This window comes from Drosophila sechellia, chromosome X (genome assembly GCF_004382195.2).
Source record: "Drosophila sechellia strain sech25 chromosome X, ASM438219v1, whole genome shotgun sequence".
Taxonomy (NCBI): Eukaryota; Metazoa; Arthropoda; class Insecta; order Diptera; family Drosophilidae; genus Drosophila; species Drosophila sechellia.
The window spans coordinates 1-23,102 of NC_045954.1; the positions used below are offsets into that span (position 1 = coordinate 1).

The 23,102-nt window shown below is 42.5% G+C and overlaps 6 long non-coding RNA genes across 15 annotated transcripts; all 6 read right to left on the minus strand.

The window, feature by feature from the left end:
* Positions 1–230: 230 nt before the first annotated feature.
* LOC116802114 lies at positions 231–912 on the minus strand. Its single transcript, XR_004362482.1, has 3 exons — positions 387–912; positions 304–329; positions 231–245 (listed from the first exon to the last, which is right to left on the minus strand). It is a non-coding gene; the product is annotated as an uncharacterized LOC116802114 (long non-coding RNA).
* Positions 913–2,566: 1,654 nt separating this feature from the next.
* LOC116802240 lies at positions 2,567–3,982 on the minus strand. Of its 3 annotated transcripts, XR_004362606.1 has the most exons (7): positions 3,956–3,982; positions 3,604–3,885; positions 3,391–3,534; positions 3,273–3,327; positions 3,011–3,211; positions 2,825–2,907; positions 2,567–2,762 (listed from the first exon to the last, which is right to left on the minus strand). It is a non-coding gene; the product is annotated as an uncharacterized LOC116802240 (long non-coding RNA). The 3 variants fall into 3 exon arrangements; XR_004362607.1 differs by having other exon boundaries at positions 2,567–2,754; positions 3,273–3,534; XR_004362605.1 differs by having other exon boundaries at positions 3,273–3,534.
* A 5,276-nt stretch (positions 3,983–9,258) lies between these two features.
* On the minus strand, positions 9,259–10,552 carry LOC116802273. Of its 3 annotated transcripts, none has more exons than XR_004362640.1 (4): positions 9,890–10,552; positions 9,704–9,829; positions 9,517–9,600; positions 9,259–9,446 (listed from the first exon to the last, which is right to left on the minus strand). It is a non-coding gene; the product is annotated as an uncharacterized LOC116802273 (long non-coding RNA). The 3 variants fall into 3 exon arrangements; XR_004362641.1 differs by having other exon boundaries at positions 9,259–9,454; XR_004362639.1 differs by having other exon boundaries at positions 9,259–9,600.
* A 3,408-nt stretch (positions 10,553–13,960) lies between these two features.
* On the minus strand, positions 13,961–15,301 carry LOC116802245. Of its 3 annotated transcripts, none has more exons than XR_004362612.1 (4): positions 14,990–15,301; positions 14,663–14,922; positions 14,213–14,602; positions 13,961–14,157 (listed from the first exon to the last, which is right to left on the minus strand). It is a non-coding gene; the product is annotated as an uncharacterized LOC116802245 (long non-coding RNA). The 3 variants fall into 3 exon arrangements; XR_004362613.1 differs by having other exon boundaries at positions 14,213–14,288; positions 14,399–14,602; positions 14,663–15,297; XR_004362611.1 differs by having other exon boundaries at positions 14,663–15,299.
* A 337-nt stretch (positions 15,302–15,638) lies between these two features.
* On the minus strand, positions 15,639–16,231 carry LOC116802092. The gene is made up of 3 exons (XR_004362465.1): positions 15,795–16,231; positions 15,712–15,737; positions 15,639–15,653 (listed from the first exon to the last, which is right to left on the minus strand). It is a non-coding gene; the product is annotated as an uncharacterized LOC116802092 (long non-coding RNA).
* Positions 16,232–21,562: 5,331 nt separating this feature from the next.
* On the minus strand, positions 21,563–22,688 carry LOC116801983. 4 transcript variants are annotated; one of them, XR_004362368.1, is made up of 4 exons: positions 22,503–22,688; positions 21,999–22,447; positions 21,813–21,861; positions 21,563–21,758 (listed from the first exon to the last, which is right to left on the minus strand). It is a non-coding gene; the product is annotated as an uncharacterized LOC116801983 (long non-coding RNA). The 4 variants fall into 4 exon arrangements; XR_004362367.1 differs by having other exon boundaries at positions 21,563–22,125; positions 22,186–22,447; XR_004362366.1 differs by having other exon boundaries at positions 21,813–22,447.
* Between the last annotated feature and the right edge of the window lie 414 nt (positions 22,689–23,102).

A 23,102-nucleotide genomic window follows, 5' to 3' on the forward strand; every position in this document is an offset into this window, starting at 1 on the left:
GCTCAAAGACTCCAACTATTGAAACAAGGGTACACAAGCTATTACTGGGAAATTTATATTTAAAATGTAATACTTATCTAATTGCAACTTGATGACTCCATATCTGCGGCATCCCAGCTGCAATTGCACAATAACAAAGGTCCTCCAAACCAGCTCTTACAAAACGTACCTGAAAAGCAAAAACAAAATCAACGCAATTATAAAAAATACTCAATACTCACCCCAGACAAGCTTCCTTTAAGTACCTGAAAAACAATAACAAACGCAATCATATAAACAAATATACACAAATATAATACTTACCTTAATTTAATTTCCACTCAATGTACCTGAAACAACAAAAATTAACGCAATCATAAAAAACAAATAACATATATAATACTTACCAAATACTATTTTTGCATCCATTTCCATGCCTATAACGTTACGACGGCCCTCTGTAACAAATCTCGAACTGGCGGCCCCAAGCTGCCAATCCCGACGATATGGCCACAAGACGCGGCGCACCTGGCTTCATTCGGTGATAGATCGAGCCACAATCCTCACTGACGACTTCTCTGCCACAACGAGACGAACTCCACCATCATAATGCCAGCAGCTCTATATAAACGCAATGACAGCTTCGTGGGATTACATTCTTGCCACTAACGATACAACTTACCTTAATCAAATGACCGCGGCGAGGGATGCTGAAACCGAGAACTACTAACCTGCAACGCCGGCCGGACATACTTGTTGCAAATGGCCCACTTCCAGTGGCCGCAACAGACCACTGCCAAAATGCAACAAAACTTACCTGTGATGACTCCTGAGGCCCTCAACGATGCGGTGCTCCTGCCCTTCTGGTGGGGGTACCTGAAAAGAAATAAATAAAACAATGTTAGTCTAAAATTTTAATGTTTATTGCAAATAATTTCATTTAAAAAAAAATGTATACAAAACAAGCATATGATAATGTTACCAGCCCATGTCACTGTTATAATCTAAAGCCTACAAAGAAAAATACTAACTTAACATTAAATACTAAAATATGTCCAGCCCCAAACTCACCCCATGCTATGTTATACTCTAAAATTCAAATTATTGTACCTACATATTGCATTTATTGTAATCAAAGGCAAAATAAAATTGTGGATGCGGAACAGAATTCATTCTGTCTCCGTACCTCCACCTACAAAGTAAAAAAAAGCAGCACCAATGCTCCTGCACGCAGCGCAACGACGGCACCCCCTCAAAATACAGATGCTGAGCTGCCACCTTGGAAACTTGTGCCACTAAGCTGCAGAGCGCCACCCATACTCGTTGACGACGTCAAAGAAATTGTCCCGCTCCTGGAAAAGCTAAACTATACAGCAGGAGTCTCCAGCTACACTACCAGGGCAACTGAAGGGAACGGGGTCAGGATCCAGGCCAAGGACATGACCGCCTACCACAAAATCAAAGATGTCCTTATTGCAAACGGCTTTCCCCTATTCACCAACCAGCCAAAGTCCGAGAGGGGCTTCCGAGTTGTAATCAGACATCTCCACCACTCCACTCCATGCTCGTGGATTGTCAAGGAGTTGCTGACGCTCGGATTCACAGCTCGCTTCGTCAGAAATATGACGAACCCGGCTACAGGTGGGCCCATGCGCATGTTTGAAGTTGAGATCGTCATGGCCAAGGACGGCAGTCATGACAAAATTATCTCACTCAAACAAATCGGTGGGCAAAGAGTGGATATTGAAAGGAAAAACAGGACACGGGAGCCGGTCCAGTGCTACAGATGCCAGGGCTTCAGGCATGCCAAGAACTCATGCATGAGGCCTCCAAGATGCATGAAATGCGCTGGCGACCACCTGTCATCCTGTTGCACCAAGCCAAGAACCACCCCTGCTACCTGCATCAACTGCTCTGGAGAGCACATTAGTGCATACAAGGGATGTCCTGTTTACAAGGCTGAAAAACAAAAGCTTGCGGCAAACAACATTGACACAAATAAAATACGCATAATTAAAGACGCAACCAACAACTTTTATAGACGTCAAGGCCCTCCTCCACGCAATAACACCCCTCGGCTGCCACACAGCTCAGCAATCCTGAACAGATCAATCGCTGAAGCCCGCCAGGAAGCAGCCAGAAAGTCGATGCTAAATCCATTCCGACAGAATATGAATGACAGAAGGCCACGTTTTTCCTCCCATGACACTGCCATTCAGACGCGGCTGAATAAATGGCGCCGAAACACTAATAAGTTACCCAAAAAGGGTAGGATAACTTCAAAAAACAATGCAAAGCCAAGAATGGCACCCAAGACAAGCAACCCAGCGCAAAGACATCTGGAAAATTACCAGGACATGCTCCGAAAACAAAGGAGTGAAGAAAACGACCAGGAACCTGAAAAAGGTACTTCAAATCCCATGCAAGTTAGAAATGACAGCCCTCCTACCACCAGCAGAGCTGCTAGAGCTAGCTTCAAGCCAAGATTTATAGATGAAGCCACGCCATCGCCAATAAACTACAATCCTAACTCGCAAAAAGGCTTCTTGGACGACCACACAACAAACTTAGCAAATAGAGTCGACAATTTAGAGAAGAAAATTGACAGTTTATTGGCCTTAATCATACAAGGAAGAGTTAACAATCCTGACATGGAAACTTCCAATTAATCCTACATTTACTTATACTTATTCTAACAACATCTATATCCGATGGAAAAGCGCACGTCAGTCTGCTCCCAAACTCTTGCTCGGTCATCTCCTTCCTCGACACAGCCTAATTTCCTTAGAATACAAATTCAATTAGATAATGGAATTAAAATATAATCAATATAATCAATACTCACACCTCAAAGCATCCGGATAATCAAGCTTACGAAAACGCACTCCAGCTGATACTGATGAAAGATACGAAAAATACAACCAAGTCCTATAAGATGAAGCGGTAGATCGATACGAAAAGGATTAGTGTGGCAGAAACATGATGAATAAAAGGCGACTCGCTGCAGCAATTTATGCACAACGTCACTTACCTGAACCTCCTTGCCACACGGTCCCGATTAGTATCCCTTATCTCCGATGCAATCCACTTGCAGTGCTGCACTGCAATAGACGGGCCATATAAGCTGCCTACGCTTCGTTCAGGGCTCTCAGCGCGGAGCTGCAAAATCTATCCTTTCCACTACTCTTAAATTCTCTCAGATCGACGAGCGCCTACATTAGAGACGCTAAACCTGAAAACAAAACAATTAACCAATAAGAAAATTAACAAAGACAATCAAATAAAGCACTTACCTCAATAAACACAGCCAACTGGTGATCCAAAGCAACCAACAAGAGAAGACGAGCCCTGCAAAGAAAAACAAAATCACCATATTTTGTGATTATAAACACAAAAATTTGACAATCTTACAACGCCGTCTCCACCTCCTGATGCCACTGCACTAACAAGGATCATTATCCCGGAGCTGACATCAAATTAAAAGGAATTAAAATCCGTCTCCAAATTGTATAATTTCCACAATTCCGTTTTTTTTTCCAATGAATTCCTGAGAATCTATAATGAAAGGAAAATTAATAATAATATAATAATAAATTAATCAAGGACACACAGGAAATTACAAACCTGACAGGCAAACCAGCAGACACAAAAATACGACCTCATCCTGCCGATGACGCGCACACAAACCAGGAGACGGGCCCCGTCAAAGCAAAACAAAATCGCCAACATTTGCGATTATAGATACAAAAATCTGACAATTTTATGATACCGTCTCCACCTCCTGACGCCAATGCTTTAATAAAGATCATTTGCGTGGCGCAGATGCCACACCCTTACGCTGCAAAACTTGTCCTCAAATTGTATATTTCTCCCCTGTCCTGCATCATCGACGAATTCTCTCCTAACCTGCAATGAAAGGAAAATAAATAAGAATGCGATATAAAAACTACTCAAGGACACATAAATAATAACAAACCGGACAAACAAAGTAGCAGACGATAACAGACGGCCCCATCCTGCTGACGTCAAGCACGCAGCTCCAGCTTCCAAGACTTCAACTATTGAAAAAAGGGAACACAAGCTATTACTGGGAAATATATATTTATAATATAATACTTATCTAATTGCAAACTTGATGACTCCAAAATCGTGGCTTTCCAGCTGCAATAACACAATGACAAGGGCCTCCAATTTAGCCCATACAAAACGTACCTGAAAAGCAAATAAATCAACGCAATTATAAAAGCAATCAAATACTCACCCCAGACTAGCTTCCTCTTTAAGTACCTGAAAAACAATAATAAACGCAACTATATAAACAAATATACACCAATATAATACTTACCTTAAATTAAATTCCACTCAATGTACCTGAAACAACAAAAATTAATGCAATCATAATTAACAAATAGCATATATAATACTTACCAAATTCTATTTTTACATCCATTTCCATGGCAATCTCGTTGCGGCGGCTCTCTGCAACAAATCTCGAACTGGCGGCCTCAAGCAACCAATCCTGAAGCTATGGCCACAAGACGCGACGCACCTGGCTTCCTTCGCTCAATAAAAACGCAATGACGGCTGCGCTGGACAACTATTCGCAACTCTTCCCGACGACCGGCAATATGCATCTACAATACAAACAAACTCATTAAACAATTGCATAAAGCTGCCATTGACGATATAATCGGATCTTCACCAAACGACGGCTGCGTGGGATGACGCAGCTGAGAACAAATCACCTGCAACTTGTTGCAAGTTGCCCACTTCCAGCGGCCGCAACAGACCACCGCCAAAATGCAACAAAACTTACCTGTGATGACTCCTGAGGCTCTCTGCGACGCGGTGCTCCTGTCCTTCTGATGGGGGTACCTGAAAAGAAATAAACAAAACAATGTTAGTCTAAAATTTTAATGTTTATTGCAAAATAATTTCATTTTAAAAATGTAAACAAACATGCAAGCTGATAATGTTACCAATCATATCAATGTCTGAAATCCTTGCCTACAAAATACTAACTTAAAATTAATACTAACTATGTCCAAGCCCCAAACTCACCCCATGCTATGTTAAACTCAAAAATTCAAATTATTGTACCTACATATTGCATTTATTGTAATCAAAGGCAAAATAAAGTTGTGGATGCGGAACAGAATTCATTCTGTCTCCGTACCTCCACCTACAAAGTAAAAAACTTACCAAATTCTATTTTTACATCCATTTCCATGGCAATCTCGTTGCGGCGGCTCTCTGCAACAAATCTCGAACTGGCGGCCTCAAGCAACCAATCCTGAAGCTATGGCCATAAGACGCGACGCACCTGGCTTCCTTCGCTCAATAAAAACGCAATGACGGCTGCGCTGGACAACTATTCGCAACTCTTCCCGACGACCGGCAATATGCATCTACAATACAAACAAACTCATTAAACAATTGCATAAAGCTGCCATTGACGATATAATCGGATCTTCACCAAACGACGGCTGCGTGGGATGACGCAGCTGAGAACAAATCACCTGCAACTTGTTGCAAGTTGCCCACTTCCAGCGGCCGCAACAGACCACCGCCAAAATGCAACAAAACTTACCTGTGATGACTCCTGAGGCTCTCTGCGACGCGGTGCTCCTGTCCTTCTGATGGGGGTACCTGAAAAGAAATAAACAAAACAATGTTAGTCTAAAATTTTAATGTTTATTGCAAAATAATTTCATTTTAAAAATGTAAACAAACATGCAAGCTGATAATGTTACCAATCATATCAATGTCTGAAATCCTTGCCTACAAAATACTAACTTAAAATTAATACTAACTATGTCCAAGCCCCAAACTCACCCCATGCTATGTTAAACTCAAAAATTCAAATTATTGTACCTACATATTGCATTTATTGTAATCAAAGGCAAAATAAAGTTGTGGATGCGGAACAGAATTCATTCTGTCTCCGTACCTCCACCTACAAAGTAAAAAAAAAAAAAGTGGATGCGGAACAGAATTCATTCTGTCTCCGTACCTCCACCTACAAAGTTAAAATCCACCTACAAAGTTAAAATAAAGGGAAAAATTAAATAAAATAATTTAAATAAATAAATAAAATAAATTAAATAAATAAACCAATAAATAATTAAATTAAATTATTTAATTTAAACAAACGCGCTTCGCCTGCCTATTATTTTCACGCGCAATTAACTAAACTCGTTCGTCAATAGACAAATTATTTGTTATAAATTGTCTCCGGCCGCAAAGTATTAAACCGCGACAACAATTAACATAGTGTCTAACGAAAACGAACAATAAAACAGTAATTGTGCTACCGCGAAAAGACGCCGCTCAACCAAAGAATATAAGGAGAAGAATCGCCGAGAGAAAGGAAGAAAGTACACCTGGAGAAATCTTAGAAGAGAAGGAGGAATTCCAAACCAAAGCAACGATAAACTGGAGAATACATTTAAATCAAAAATCCAGGGTATTTATACCACTACAATTATCGTATAAAATTTATAAATTTTTAAATTTTTAAATATAACAAAAAATAAAAATGTCCAGTTCCGACCACCTTTTCTCTGAAGACGAGGTACTTTCAATTACCTCAAGTGAGCGATCTTCCCCTATTCATGTTAATATTTCGCCTATGTCTCACGGGTCTGGCAATTCCCTGGTTAATACAGTCAATATTAACCAGAAGAAATTGCCTGCAAATCATAAGAAAAGCCCAATTAACTCTTCATGGGTAGCCTTTAATTTCTTTAATTCCCTTTCTCTAAATATGAAAGAGAATATAAACGCTAAAAATGCCCAAAGAGACCCCCTCTCGATCACCAATACTGCTGCAGCCAATGTTGGCGCCAAAAGCAGCATCTCGAAGGGGAAATCGCCATCTTCTCCTCCACTCTCTTCACAAATACACAAGCGAAATTCACTCCCCACAACGACTCACACAAACACAGCTGCACTCACAAACACCGACGCTACTCAAAGAGAGTTCAAATCCACCACAGCGACCTGCACTAATGCAGCTGCAGCCACTAATACGGACACAGAATTAAGAGGCGCCAAACCGAGCGACGCTATGGGAAATTTCCCCTCTCTCCCACACACCGACAGCGCAGAGAAAAATCTCAGCTCATCCACCAAAATTGGACGTAATGCTTCTTCCCCTCCTTCTTATACACACATACAAATAAATAAAGCCGCCGAAACAAATTTAGAAAGCTGCTCTAAATCTCCCGCGCTTGCCAATTCAAAAACTCAACCCAACAAAGCCAATGATATTGACAGTGGTGAAATTGCTCCACCACTTATACAAATTAACGAAAGCAAGCAGGAGGAAAGACCGAGTACAACTGCCAAAGCTTTCTGGTCAATTTTTAACCCTAAACCTGACACTTCTAAACTCAGCCTAAGCAAAAAACCCACCATTCGCTCTGTAAATACTGGGAAAAGAAGCATTTCCCCTCATCAAAGGAGTGCTTCTTTACGCCCTGAAGCTCAGGGTGATTTAAAATTCAAATCTAACAACAGATCCATGCCCACTGTGGGGAATTTAACAACAACTCGCACCCTTAGTCGGCCTGCTGCCAAGCGGGACTTATTCAAATCTCCGTCCAGGAGCCCAGACGAGCAACCCATGAGTTTCTCGGAAGTGGTTGCTGGAACAGGTCCAATCTTTGTGGCACCCACAGTTCCGGCTCCTCTAACGAAAACTCCGGCCAAGAGGACAAACGATGACTTGGACTGCTCCAGTTTCAAGACGCCAAATAAACGATTATGCGTGACCACCTATTTCAAATCTCCCAGCATTTTTCCACCCCTCACCACACCCGTTTTCCAAAGCAAGGCAGCCAAATCTGTATACGAGGAATCCAAAACCAGGAATCGACTCTCACACCAGCCGTTACCCTGCAGCACCAATGCTCCTGCACGCAGCGCAACGACGGCACCTCCTCAAAATACAGAAGCTGAGCTGCCACCTTGGAAACTTGTGCCACTAAGCTGCAGAGCGCCACCCATTCTCGTTGACGATGTCAAAGAAATTGTCCCGCTCCTGGAAAAGCTAAACTATACAGCAGGAGTCTCCAGCTACACTACCAGGGCAACTGAAGGGAACGGGGTCAGGATCCAGGCCAAGGACATGACCGCCTACCACAAAATCAAAGATGTCCTTATAGCAAACGGCTTTTCTCTATTCACCAACCAGCCAAAGTCCGAGAGGGGCTTCCGAGTTGTAATCAGACATCTCCACCACTCCACTCCATGCTCGTGGATTGTCAAGGAGTTGCTGACGCTAGGATTCTCGGCGCGCTTCGTCAGAAATATGACGAACCCGGCTACAGGTGGGCCCATGCGCATGTTTGAAGTGGAGATCGTCATGGTCAAGGACGGCAGTCATGACAAAATTATCTCACTCAAACAAATCGGTGGGCAAAGAGTGGATATTGAAAGGAAAAACAGGACACGGGAGCCGGTCCAGTGCTACAGATGCCAAGGCTTCAGGCATGCCAAGAACTCATGCATGAGGCCACCTAGATGCATGAAATGCGCTGGCGATCACCTGTCATCCTGTTGCACCAAGCCAAGAACCACCCCTGCTACCTGCGTCAACTGCTCTGGAGAGCACATTAGCGCATACAAGGGATGCCCTGTTTACAAGGCTGAAAAACAAAAGCTTGCGGCAAACAACATTGACACAAATAAAATACGTACAATTAAAGACGCAACCAACAACTATTATAGACGTCAAGGCCCTCCTCCACGCAATAACACCCCTCGGCTGCCACACAGCTCAGCAATCCTGAACAGATCAATTGCTGAAGCTCGCCAGGAGGCTGCCAGAAAGTCGGTGTTAAATCCTTTCCGACAGAATATGAATGACAGAAGGCCACGTCTTTCCTCCCATGACACCGCCATTCAGACGCGGCTGAATAAATGGCGCCGAAACACCAACAAGCTACCCAAAAAGGGTAGGATAACTTCTAAAAACAATGCAAAGCCAAGAATGGTACTCAAGACAAGCAACCCAGCGCAACGACATCTGGAAAATTACCAGGACATGCTCCGAAATCAAAGGAGTGAAGAAACTGACCAGGAACCGGAAAATGGTACTCCAATTCCCAGGCAATTTAGCAACGACAGCCCTCCTACTACCAGCAGAGCTGCCAGAGCAAGCTTCAAGCCAAGACTTATTGAAGAAGCCACGCCATCGCCAATAAACTCCAATTACAACTTACAAAAAGGCCTCTCGGACGACCACACAACAAATCTAGCAAATAGAGTCGACAATTTAGAAAAGAAAATTGACAGTTTATTGGCCTTAATCATACAAGGAAGAGTTAACAATCTTGACATGGAAACTTCCAATTAATCCTACATCTACTTATACTTATTCTAACGACATCTATATCCGATGGAAAAGCGCACGTCAGTCTGCTCCCAAACTCCTGCACGGTCATCTCCTTCCTCGACGCAGCCTAATTTTCTTAGAATACAAACTCAATTAGATAATGGCATTAAAATATAAACAATAGAAGCAATACTCACACCCCAAAGCATCCGGATAATCAAGCTTACGAAAACGCACTCCAGCTGATACTGATGAAAGATACGGAAGAATACAAACAAGTCCTATAAGATGAAGCGGTAGATCGATATGAAAAGGATTAGTGTGGCAGAAACATGATGAATAAAAGGCGACTCGCTGCAGCAATTTATGCACAACGTCACTTACCTGAACTATCTTGCCACACGGTCCTGATTAGTATCCCTTATCACCGATGCAATCTACATGCATGCTGCGCTGCAATAGACGGGCTGATCCAGAACGACGAGCGCCTACATTAGTTGACGCTAAAACCTAAAAGCAAAACAATTAACCAATAAACAATTAAACAAAACAATCAAATATTGCTCTTACCTCCTTGACTACAGCCAACTGGTAATCCAATGCAACAAACAAGAAGAGGCGGTCTCCGCAAAAGAAAAACAAAATCGGCAGCTATCGCGATTATAAACACAAAAAATTTACATTTTTACGACGCCGTCTCCACCTCTTGATGCCACTGCATCATCAAGGATCACTAGCGCGGAGCTGACACCACACTTATAAGCCACAAAATCCGTCCCTAAAATGCATAATTTTCCGCAGTATCGTACGTCCAATTATTTTCCGAAAACCTGTAAAGAAAGAAAAAAACCAATAAGAATATGATACAAAATTAATAAAGGCCACACAGAAAAACGTAATACTTGCCAGGCAAACAAGCAGATACAGATATGCGATTCCATACTCCTGACGCCACGCACGTAAATCCTTCAACGCAACCGACAATAAGAGACAGGCACCGCAAAAGCAAAACAAAATCGCCAACTTTCGCGATTTTAAATACAAAAAGTTGACAATTTTATGATGCCGTCTCCATCTCCTGACGCCAACGCATAAATAAGGATAATTTGCGTGGCGCAGATGCCACATCAATATGGTGCAAAACTTTTCCTTAAATTGCATATTTCTCCTCAGTTCTGTATCTTCGACGAATTCTCTCCTAACCTGTAATGAAAGGAAAATAAATAAGAATGCGATACAAAGATTACTCAAGAACACATAAATAATAACAAACCGGACAGACAAAGTAGCAGATGCTAGTGGACGGCTCCATCCTGCTGACGTCAAGCACGCAGCTCCAGCTTCAAAGACTCTAACTATTGAAACAAGGGAACACAAGCTATTACTGGGAAATATATATTTAAAATATAATACTTATCTAATTGCAACTTATGACTCCAAAACCGCGGCATTCCAGCTGCAATAGCACAATAACAAAGGTCCTCCAAACTAGCTCTTACAAAATGTACCTGAAAAGCAAAAAATAAAATTAAAATCAACGCAATTATAAAAGCAAATACAATACTCACCCCAGACTAGCTTCCTCCTTAAGTACCTGAAAAACAATAACAAACGCTACTATATAAACAAATATACACAAAGATAATACTCACCTTAAATTAAATTCCACTCAATGTACCTGAAACAACAAAAATTAATGCAATCATCAAATAACAAATAACAAATATTATACTTACCAAATTCTATTTTTACATCCATTTCCATGCCATTCTTGTTGCGGCCGCCCTCTGCAACAAATCTCGAACCGGCGGCCACTAGCTGCCAATCCTGATGCTACGGCGACAAGACGCGGCGCACCTGGCTCTCCTCGGTGATAGATCGAGCTTCAATCCGCACTGACGACTTCTCACTAGAGAGCACTCCACCACCATAACGCCAGCAGCTCAATAAAAATGCAACGACAGCTGCGTGGGATTTGTCTGCGCAACTCCTCTTCCTGACGATCGGCAACTTGCATCTGCAACACAAACAACAATTGCATAAATCTGCCACTGACGACATAACGGATCTTCACCAAATGACGGCGGCGCTGGATGCTGCCACCAAGAATAACTCACCTGCAACTCCAGCCGGACATACTTGTTGCAAGTGGCCCACTCCCTGCGGCCACAACAGTCCACAGCCAGCACACAACAAAAACTCACCTGTAATGGCTATTTAGGCTCCTCAGCGACTCTATGCTCCCGTCCTTCTGGCGGGGGTACCTGAAAAGAAATAAATTACACAATGTTAGTCCTAAATTTCTATGTTTTCTGTAAAATCGCTACAATTTATTAATGTAAACAAAACATGCAAGACGATAATGTTACCAGTCCATGTCTCTGTCTATAATCTAAAGCCTTCATAAAAAATACTAACTTAACATTAAATACTAATCTATGTCCAAGCCCCAAACTCACCCCATGCAATGTTAAACTCTAAATTCAAATAATTGTACCTACATATTGCATAAATTGTAATCAAAGGCAAAATAAATTTGTGGATGCGGAACAGAATTCATTCTGTCTCCGTACCTCCACCTACAAAGTTAAAAAAGCCAATCTTGACTCTTATCTCAAAAAAGACAATGATAATGACAGTGGGGAAATCGTTTCCCCACTTATACAAATTAACGAAAGCAAGCAGGAGGAAAAACCTAGTACAACTGTCAACGCTTTTTGGTCAATTTTTAACCCTAAGCCGGACATTTCTAAACTCAGCCTAAACAAGAAACCCACCATTCGCTCTGTAAATACTGGGAAAAGAAGCACTTCCCCTCATCATAGGAGTGATTCTTTACGCCCTGATGCCCTGGGTGATTTAAAATCAAAACCCAACAATAGATCCATGCCCACTGTGGGGAATTTAGCAACAACTCGCACCCTTAGTCGGCCTGCCGCCAAGCGGGACTTATTTAAATCACCGTCCAAGAGCCCAGACGAGCAGCCCATGAGTTTCTCGGAAGTGGTTGCTGGAACAGGTCCAATCTTAGTGGCACCTTCAGTTCCGGCGCCAACTACAAAAACCCCGGCCAAGAGAACTAATGACGACCTGGACTGCTCCAGTTTTAAGACGCCAAGTAAACGATTATGCGTGACCACCAATCTCAAGTCTCCCAGCATTTTCCCACCCCTCACCACACCCGTTTTTCAAAGCAAGGCAGCCAAATCTGTATATGAGGAATCCAAAACTAGGAATCTACACTCACACCAGCCGTTACCCTGCAGCACCAATGCTCCTGCACGCAGCGCAACGATGCCACCTCCTCAAAATACAGATGCTGAGCTGCCACCTTGGAAACTTGTGCCACTAAGCTGCAGAGCTCCACCCATACTTGTCGACGATGTTAAAGAAATTGTCCCGCTCCTGGAAAAACTAAATTATACAGCAGGAGTCTCCAGCTACACTACCAGGGCAACTGAAGGGAACGGGGTCAGGATTCAGGCTAAGGACATGACCGCCTACCACAAAATTAAAGATGTCCTTATAGCAAACGGCTTTCCCCTATTCTCCAACCAGCCAAAGTCCGAGAGGGGCTTCCGAGTTGTAATCAGACATCTCCACCACTCCACTCCATGCTCGTGGATTGTCAAGGAGTTGCTGACGCTCGGATTCTCAGCGCGCTTCGTCAGAAACATGACGAATCCGGCTACAGGTGGCCCCATGCGAATGTTTGAAGTGGAGATTGTCATGGCCAAGGACGGCAGTCATGACAAAATTATCTCACTCAAACAAATTGGTGGGCAAAGGGTGGATATTGAAAGGAAAAACAGGACACGGGAGCCGGTCCAGTGCTACAGATGCCAGGGCTACAGGCATGCCAAAAACTCATGCATGAGGCCACCAAGATGCATGAAATGCGCTGGCGATCACCTGTCATCCTGCTGCACTAAGCCAAGAACCACCCCTGCTACCTGCGTCAACTGCTCTGGAGAGCACATTAGTGCATACAAGGGATGCCCCGTTTACAAGGCCGAAAAACAAAAGCTTGCGGCTAACAATATTGACATAAACAAAATACGTACAATTAAAGACGCAACTAACAACTTCTATAAACGTCAAGGCCCTCCTCCACGCAATAACACCCCACGGCTGCCACACAGCTCAACAATCCTGAGCAGATCAATTGCTGAAGCACGCCAGGAGGCTGCCAGAAAGTCGGTGTCAAATCCTTTCCGACAGAACATGAATGACAGAAGGCCACGCTTTTCCTCCCATGACACTGCCATTCAGACGCGACTGAATAAATGGCGCCGAAACACTAATAAATTACCCAAAAAGGGTAGGATTACATCAAAAAATAATGCAAAGACAAGACTTGCATCCAAGACAAGCAACCCAGCGCAAAGACACCTGGAAAATTACCAGGACATGCTCCGAAAACAAAGGAGTGAAGAAAATGACCAGGAACCTGAAAAAGGTTCTTCAAATCCCACGCAAGTTAGCAAAGACAGCCCTCCTACCACCAGCAGAGCTGCCAGAGCTAGCTTCAAACCAAGATTTATTGATGAAGCCATGCAATCGCCAAGAAACTCCAATCTTAACTCACAAAAAGGCTTCTCTGACGGCCCCACAACAACCTTAGCAAACAGAGTCGACAACTTAGAAAAGAAAATTGACATTTTAATGGCCTTAATCTTACAAATAAGAAACAATAATCTTGACATGGACACATCAAATTAAATCTATATCCTCTTACATCTAAATAAACGATATCTTTATCCGATGGAAAAGCGCACGTCTGTCTGCTTATAAACCTCCTCCACTGTCACCACCCTTCTCGACGCAGCCTAATTTATCTGGAATAATAATTCAATTAGTGGATGGCACAAAAACAATAAACAATACCCTCACCTCAACGCATCCGGATGAGCAATCCTAAGACAACGCACTCCAGCTGATCCTGACGAAACGATGCGGAGAAAACCAACTAGGACATAAAGGATGAATCGGTAGATCGATATGAAAAGGATTAGTGTGGCAGAAACATGATGAATAAAAGGCGACTCGCTGCAGCAATTTATGCACAACGTCACTTACCTGAACTTTCTTTGCCACACAGTCCCTGGTAGTATCCCTTATCACCGATACAATCTACTTGCAGTGCTGCGCTGCAATTGACGGGCCATATAAGCTGCCTATGCTCCGATCAGGGCACCTTGCGCGGAGCAGCAAAATCTATCCTTCCTGCTACTCTGATAATCTTCCAGATCGACGAGCGCCTACATTAGTTGACGCTAAAACCTGAAAACAAATCAATTAACCAATAAGAAAATAAACAAAACAAATAAATAAAGCACTTACCTCAATAACCAGAGCCAACTGGTGATCCAACACAACCATCAAGAGAAGACCGGCTCCGCAAAAGAAAAACAAAATCGCCACCTTTCGCGATTATAAACACAAAAAACTGACAACCTTACAACGCCGTCTCCATCTCCTGATGCCTCTGCACTCACAAGGATCACTATCCCGGAACTAACATCATATTAAAATGAATTAAAATCCGTCTCCAAATTGTATAAATCTCCGCAGTACCGTTTTCTCAATGACTTCCCGACAACCTATAAAGAAAGGAAAATTAATAAAAATATAATACTAAATTAATCAAAGACACAGAAAATTGCAAACCTGACAGGCAATCCAGCAGATACAAAAATTCGCCCTCATCCTGCCGATGATGCGCACGTAAATCAGGAGACGGGCCTCACTATAGCAAAACAAAATCGCCAACTTTTGCGATTATAGATACAAAAAACCGACAATTTTATGATGCCGTCTCCATCTCCTGACGCCATTGCATAAATAAAGAGCAATTGCGTGGAGCAGATGCCACACCAACATCCTGCAAAACATGTCCTTAAATTGCATATTTCTCCTCAGTTCTGTATCTTCAACGAATTTTCCGCTAACCTGTAATGAAAGGAAATTAAATAAGAATGCGATACAAAAATTACCCAAGGACACATAAATAATAACAAACCGGACAGACAAAGTAGCAGATACTATTAGCCTGCTCCATCCTGCTGACGACAAGCACGCAGCTCCAGCCTCAAAGACTCCAACTATTGAAACAAGGGTACACAAGCTATTACTGGGAAATTTATATTTAAAATGTAATACTTATCTAATTGCAACTTGATGACTCCATATCTGCGGCATCCCAGCTGCAATTGCACAATAACAAAGGTCCTCCAAACCAGCTCTTACAAAACGTACCTGAAAAGCAAAAACAAAATCAACGCAATTATAAAAAATACTCAATACTCACCCCAGACAAGCTTCCTTTAAGTACCTGAAAAACAATAACAAACGCAATCATATAAACAAATATACACAAATATAATACTTACCTTAATTTAATTTCCACTCAATGTACCTGAAACAACAAAAATTAACGCAATCATAAAAAACAAATAACATATATAATACTTACCAAATACTATTTTTGCATCCATTTCCATGCCTATAACGTTACGACGGCCCTCTGTAACAAATCTCGAACCGGCGGCCCCAAGCTGCCAATCCCGACGATATGGCCACAAGACGCGGCGCACCTGGCTTCATTCGGTGATTGATCGAGCCACAATCCTCACTGACGACTTCTCTGCCACAACGAGACGAACTCCACCATCATAATGCCAGCAGCTCTATATAAACGCAATGACAGCTTCGTGGGATTACATTCTTGCCACTAACGATACAACTTACCTTAATCAAACGACCGCGGCGAGGGATGCTGAAACCGAGAACTACTAACCTGCAACGCCGGCCGGACATACTTGTTGCAAATGGCCCACTTCCAGTGGCCGCAACAGACCACTGCCAAAATGCAACAAAACTTACCTGTGATGACTCCTGAGGCCCTCAACGACGCGGTGCTCCTGCCCTTCTGGTGGGGGTACCTGAAAAGAAATAAATAAAACAATGTTAGTCTAAAATTTTAATGTTTATTGCAAATAATTTCATTTTAAAAAAAATGTATACAAAACAAGCATATGATAATGTTACCAGCCCATGTCACTGTTATAATCTAAAGCCTACAAAGAAAAATACTAACTTAACATTAAATACTAATCTATGTCCAGCCCCAAACTCACCCCATGCTATGTTATACTCTAAAAATTCAAATTATTGTACCTACATATTGCATTTATTGTAATCAAAGGCAAAATAAAATTGTGGATGCGGAACAGAATTCATTCTGTCTCCGTACCTCCACCTACAAAGTAAAAAAAATAATAATAACAAACAATTATAAACACAATACTTACCTTCTACTTACCTCCCATTAATTTCCTGAAAAAACACAAAATTACACTATCATAACAATAAATACTCACCCAATCTCTATTTTCACACATTTCCATGGCCCCAATCGTTGCGACGGCCTCGGCAACTAATCCTGTTCCGGAGGCTCCAAGCTGCCAAACCTGGCGAAATGGCAACAAGACGCGGCGCACCTAGCTACTCTCGTTGAACGACCAAGCCGCAATCTAAACTGACGACGCCTCTGCCAAAACGAGACAGATCCCTCCACAACAATGACGACCGGCAAAGCTGACCTGCAATTTAACAAACTCCATAAATAATTGCATACATCTACCACTGAGGGTGGCAGAGAGAACCACCAAATGACAGCGGCGCGGGATAAACTCTCCACCTATAAATTACCTGCAACGCTATCCGGACATAAATGTTGCAAGTGGCGCGCATCCAGCGTCCGTAGCAAATTCCCTGCCAAACACATCTAATACTCACCTCCAATGACTCTCGAGGACTCCAGCAACTCGGTCCTTCCGTCCTTCTGGCGGGGGTACCTGAAAAGAAATAAATTGTACAATATTAGTACTAAATTTCAATGTTTTTTGTAAATTAATTTCAATTTATTAATGTAAACAAAACATGCAAGATGATAATGTTACCAGTCCATGTCTCTGTCTATAATCTAAAGCCTATGAAAAAAAAATACTAACTTAATATTAAATACTAACTATGTCCAAGCCCCAAACTCACCCCATGCAATGTTAAACTCTAAATTCAAATAATTGTACCTACATATTGCATAAAATGTAATCAAAGGCAAAATAAATTTGTGGATGCGGAACAGAATTCATTCTGTCTCCGTACCTCCACCTACAAAGAAAAAAAAAAAAAAGCTGCCTACGCTTCGACCAGGGCACCCAACGCGGAGCTGCAAAATCCATCCTTCCTGCTACTCTCAAAATCCAGATCGACGAGCGCCTACAAGAGCTGACGCTAATACCTAAAAATAAAACAATTAACCATAAACAAACTAAACAAAACAATCAAATGCACTTACCTACTTGACCACAACCAACTGCTGTTCCACATCTAAAGCAACTGACAAGAGGTGGCGAGCGTCGCAAAAACAAAACGAAATCGCCTATTTTCGCGATTATAAACACAAAAAATTAATAATCCTAAGACGCCGTGTCCACCTTCTGATGCCACTGCACAAAAAAGGATCACTATCCCGGAGCCGACATCATATTAAAAAGAATTAAAATCCTTATCCAAATTGTATAAATTTCCTCATTACTGTATTTTCAATGATTTCCTGATAATCTGTAAGGAAAGGAAAATTAATAAGAATATAATACAAAATTATTCAAGGACACACAGAAAATTGCAAACCTGACAGGCAAACCAGCAGATACAAAAAATGCGACCTCACCCTGCCGACTATGCGCACGTAAATCATGAGACAGGCACCGCAAAAGCAAAACTAAATCGCCAACTTTCGCGATTTTAAACACAAAAAGTTGACAATTTTATGATGCCGTCTCCTTCTCCTGATGCCAAAGCATAAATAAGGATCATTTGCGTGGCGCAGCTGCCACATCAATATGCCGAAAAAACTTGTCCTTAAATTGTATTATTCTCATCAGTTCTGTATCTTCGACGAATTCTCTCCTAACCTGCAACGAAAAGAAAATAAATAAGAACGCGATACAAAAACTACTCAAGGACACATAAATAATAACAAACCGGACAGACAAAGTAGCAGACGATAACAGACGGCTCCATCCTGCTGACGTCAAGCATGCAGCTCCAGCTTCCAAGACTCCAACTATTGAAACAAGGGAACACAAGCTATTACTGGGAAATATATATGTATAATATAATACTTATCTAATTGCAAACTTGATGACTCCAAAATCGCGGCACTCCAGCCGCAATAACACAATGACAAGGGCCTCCAATTTAGCCCCTACAAAACGTACCTGAAAAGCAAAAAATCAACGCAATTATAAACGCAATGCAATATTCACCCCAGACTAGCTTCCCCCATAAGTACCTGAAAAACAATAACAAACGCAGTTATATAAACAAATATACACAATTATAATACTTACCTTAAATTAAATGTACCTGAAACAACAAAAATTAATGCAATCATCAAATAACAAATATTATACTTACCAATTTCTATTTTTACATCCATTTCCATGGCAATCTCGTTGCGGCGGCTCTCTGCAACAAATCTCGAATCGGCGGCCCCAAGCAACCAATCCTGAAGCTATGGCCACAAGACGCGACGCACCTGGCTTCCTTCGGTGATTGTCCGAACTACAATCCCCACAGACGACTTCTCTGCCACGAGACGAACTCCACGACCATAATGCCAGCAGCTCAATAAAAACGCAATGACGGCTGCGCTGGACAACTCTTCGCAACTCTTCCTGACGACCGGCAATACGCATCTGCAATACAAACAAACTCACTAAACAATTGCATAAAGCTGCCATTGACGATATAATCGGATCTTCACCAAACGACGGCTGCGTGGGATGACGCAGCTGAGAATAAATCACCTGCAACTTGTTGCAAGTTGCCCACTTCCAGCGGTCGCAACAGACCACCGCCAAAATGCAACAAAACTTACCTGTGATGACTCCTGAGGCTCTCTGCGACGCGGTGCTCCTGTCCTTCTGATGGGGGTACCTGAAAAGAAACAAATAAAACAATGTTAGTCTAAAATTTTAAATTTTATTGCAAAATAATTTCACTTTAAAAATGTAAACAAACATGCAAGCTGATAATGTTACCAATCATGTCAATGTCTGAAATCCTTGCCTACAAAATACTAACTTAAAATTAATACTAACTAACTATGTCCAAGCCCCAAAAACTCACCCCATGCTATGTTAAACTCAAAAATTCAAATTATTGTACCTACATATTGCATTTATTGTAATCAAAGGCAAAATAAAGTTGTGGATGCGGAACAGAATTCATTCTGTCTCCGTACCTCCACCTACAAAGTAAAAACCCTAAGCCGGACATTTCTAAACTCAGCCTAAGCAAGAAACCCACCACTCGCCCTGTAAATACTGGGAAAAGAAGCATTTCCCCGCATCATAGGAGTGCCTCTTTACGCCCTGATGCTCAGGGTGATTTAAAATCAAATCCCAACAATAAATCCATGCCCACTATGGGGAATTTAACAAAAGCCCGCACCCTTAGTCGGCCTGCTGCCAAGCGGGACCTATTCAACTCGCCGTCCAAGAGCCCAGACGAGCAGCCCATGAGTTTCTCAGAAGTGGTTGCCGGAATAGGTCCAATCTTTGTGGCACCTTCAGTTCCGGCTCCAACTACGAAAACCCAGGCCAAGAGGACCAATGACGATCTGGACTGCTCCAATTTTAAGACGCCAAATAAACGATTATGCGTGACCACCAATCTCAAGTCTCCCAGCATTTTCCCACCCCTCACCACACCCGTTTTCCAAAGCAAGGCAGCCAAATCTGTATATGAGGAATCCAAAACTAGGAAACTACACTCACACCAGCCTTCACTCTGCAGCACCAATGCTCCTGCACGCAGCGTAACGACGGCTCCCCTACAAAATACAGATGCTGAGCTGCCACCTTGGAAACTTGTGCCACTAAGCTGCAGAGCACCACCCATACTCGTTGACGACGTCAAAGAAATTGTCCCGCTTCTGGAAAAACTAAACTATACAGCAGGAGTCTCCAGCTACACTACCAGGGCAACTGAAGGGAACGGGGTCAGGATTCAGGCCAAGGACATGACCGCCTACCACAAAATCAAAGATGTCCTTACAGCAAACGGCTTTCCCCTATTCACCAACCAGCCAAAGTTCGAGAGGGGCTTCCGAGTAGTAATCAGACATCTCCACCACTCCACTCCATGTTCGTGGATTGTTGATGAGTTGCTGAAGCTCGGATTCTCAGCGCGCTTCGTCAGAAATATGACGAATCCGGCTACAGGTGGTCCCATGCGAATGTTTGAAGTGGAGATCGTCATGGCCAAGGACGGCAGTCATGACAAAATCATCTCACTCAAACAAATCGGCGGGCAAAAGGTGGATATCGAAAGAAAAAACAGGACACGGGAGCCGGTCCAATGCCACAGATGCCAGGGCTACAGGCACGCCAAAAACTCATGCATGAGACCACCAAGATGCATGAAATGCGCCGGCGATCACCTGTCAACCGTTTGCACCAAGCCAAGAACCACCCCTGCTACCTGCGTCAACTGCTCTGGAGAGCACATTAGTGCATACAAGGGATGCCCCGTTTACAAGGCCGAAAAACAAAAGCTTGCGGCAAACAACATTGACACAAATAAAATACGAACAATTAAAGACGCAACCAATAACTTTTATAGACGTCAAGGCCCTCCCCCACGCAACAACACCCCACGGCTGCCACACAGCTCAGCAATCCTGAGCAAATCAATTGCTGAAGCACGCCAGGAGGCTGCCAGAAAGTCGGTGTTTAATCCTTTCCGACAAAATATGAATGACAGAAGGCCACGTTTTTCCTCCCATGACACTGCCATTCAGACGCGGCTGAATAAATGGCGACGAAACACTAACAAGATACCCAAAAAGGGTAGGACAACTTCAAAAAACAATGCAAAGCCAAGAATAGTACCCAAGACAAGCAACCCAGCGCAAAGACACCTAGAAAATTATCAGGACATGCTCCGAAAACAAAGGAGCGAAGAAAATGACCAGGAACCTGAAAAAGGTACTCCAAACCCCATACATTTTAGCAACGACAGCCCTCCTACCACCAGCAGGGCTGCTAGAGCCAGCTTCAAGTCAAGACTCATAGATGAAGCCATGCAATCGCCAAGGAACTCCAATCCTAACTCACAAAAAGGCTTCTCGGACGACCACACTTCAAACCTAGCAAAAAGAGTCGACAATTTAGAGAAGAAAATTGACAGTTTATTGGCCTTAATCATACAAGGAAGAGATTACAATCTTGACATGGAAACATCCATTTAAACCCACATCTCTTTATATCTATTCTAACGACATCTATATCCGATGAAAAGCGCACGTCAGTCTGCTCCCAAACTCATGCAAGGTCATCACCTTCCTCGACCCAGCCTAACTTTCCTGGAATATAAATTCAATTAGATAATCGCAATAAAACATAAACAATACTCTCACCTCAACGCATCCGGATGAACAAGCCTAAGACAACGCACTCTAGCTGAACCTGACGAAACGATGCGGGGAAAATCAACCAGGACATAATCGACGAATCGGTAGATCGATATGAAAAGGATTAGTGTGGCAGAAACATGATGAATAAGAGGCGACTCGCCGCAGCAATTTATGCACAACGTCACTTACCTGAATCTTCTTGCCACACAGTCCCTGGTAGTATCTCTTATCACCGATACAACCTACTTGCATGCTGCGCTGCAATAGACGGGCCGATCCCAGAACGACGAGCGCCTACATTAATTGACGCTAAAACCTGAAAACAAAACAATTAACCAATAAAAAATTAAACAAAACAATCAAATATTGCTCTTACCTCCTTGACCACAGCCTAATGGTGATCCAATGCAACCTACAAGAAGAGGCGGTCTCCACAATAGAAAAACAAAACCGGCAGCTATCGCGATTATAAACCCAAAAAATTGACAACTTTACGACGCCGTCTCCACCTCTTGATGCCACTGCACGTTTAAGGATCACTAGCGCGGAGCTGACACCATTTTTTAAAAAGTCTCAAAATCCGTCTCTAAAATGCATAATTTTCCGCAGTATGGTACGTTCAATTATTTTCAGATAACCTGTAAAGAAAGGAAAATCAATAAGAATATGATGCAAAATTAATAAAGGACTCACAGAAAAACGTAAAACTTGCGAGGTAAACAAGCAGATACAGATATGCGATTCCATCATCCTGACGCCACGCACGTAAATCCTTCAACGCAACCGACAACAAGAGACAGGCACCGCAAAAGCAAAATAAAATCGCCAATTTTCGCGATTATAAACACAAAAAGTTGACAATTTTATGATGCCGTCTCCATCTCCTGACGCCATTGCACAAATAAGGATCATTTGCGTGGCACAGATGCCACATCAATATGCTGAAAAATTTGTCCTTAAATTGTATATTTCTCCTCAGTTTTGTATCCTCGACTAATTCTCTCCTAACCTGCAATGAAAGGAAAATAAATAAGAATGCGATACAAAAATTACTCAAGGACACAGAAATAATAACAAACCGGACAGACAAAGTAGCAGAGGCTAGTGAACGGCTCCATCCTGCTGACGACAAGCACGCAGCTCCAGCTTCTAGGACTCCAACTATTGAAACAAGGGAACACAAGCTATTACTGGGATAAATATATTTATAATATAATACTTATCTAATTGACAACTTGATGACTCCAAAACCGTGGCATTCCAGCTGCAATTTGCACAATAACAAAGATCATC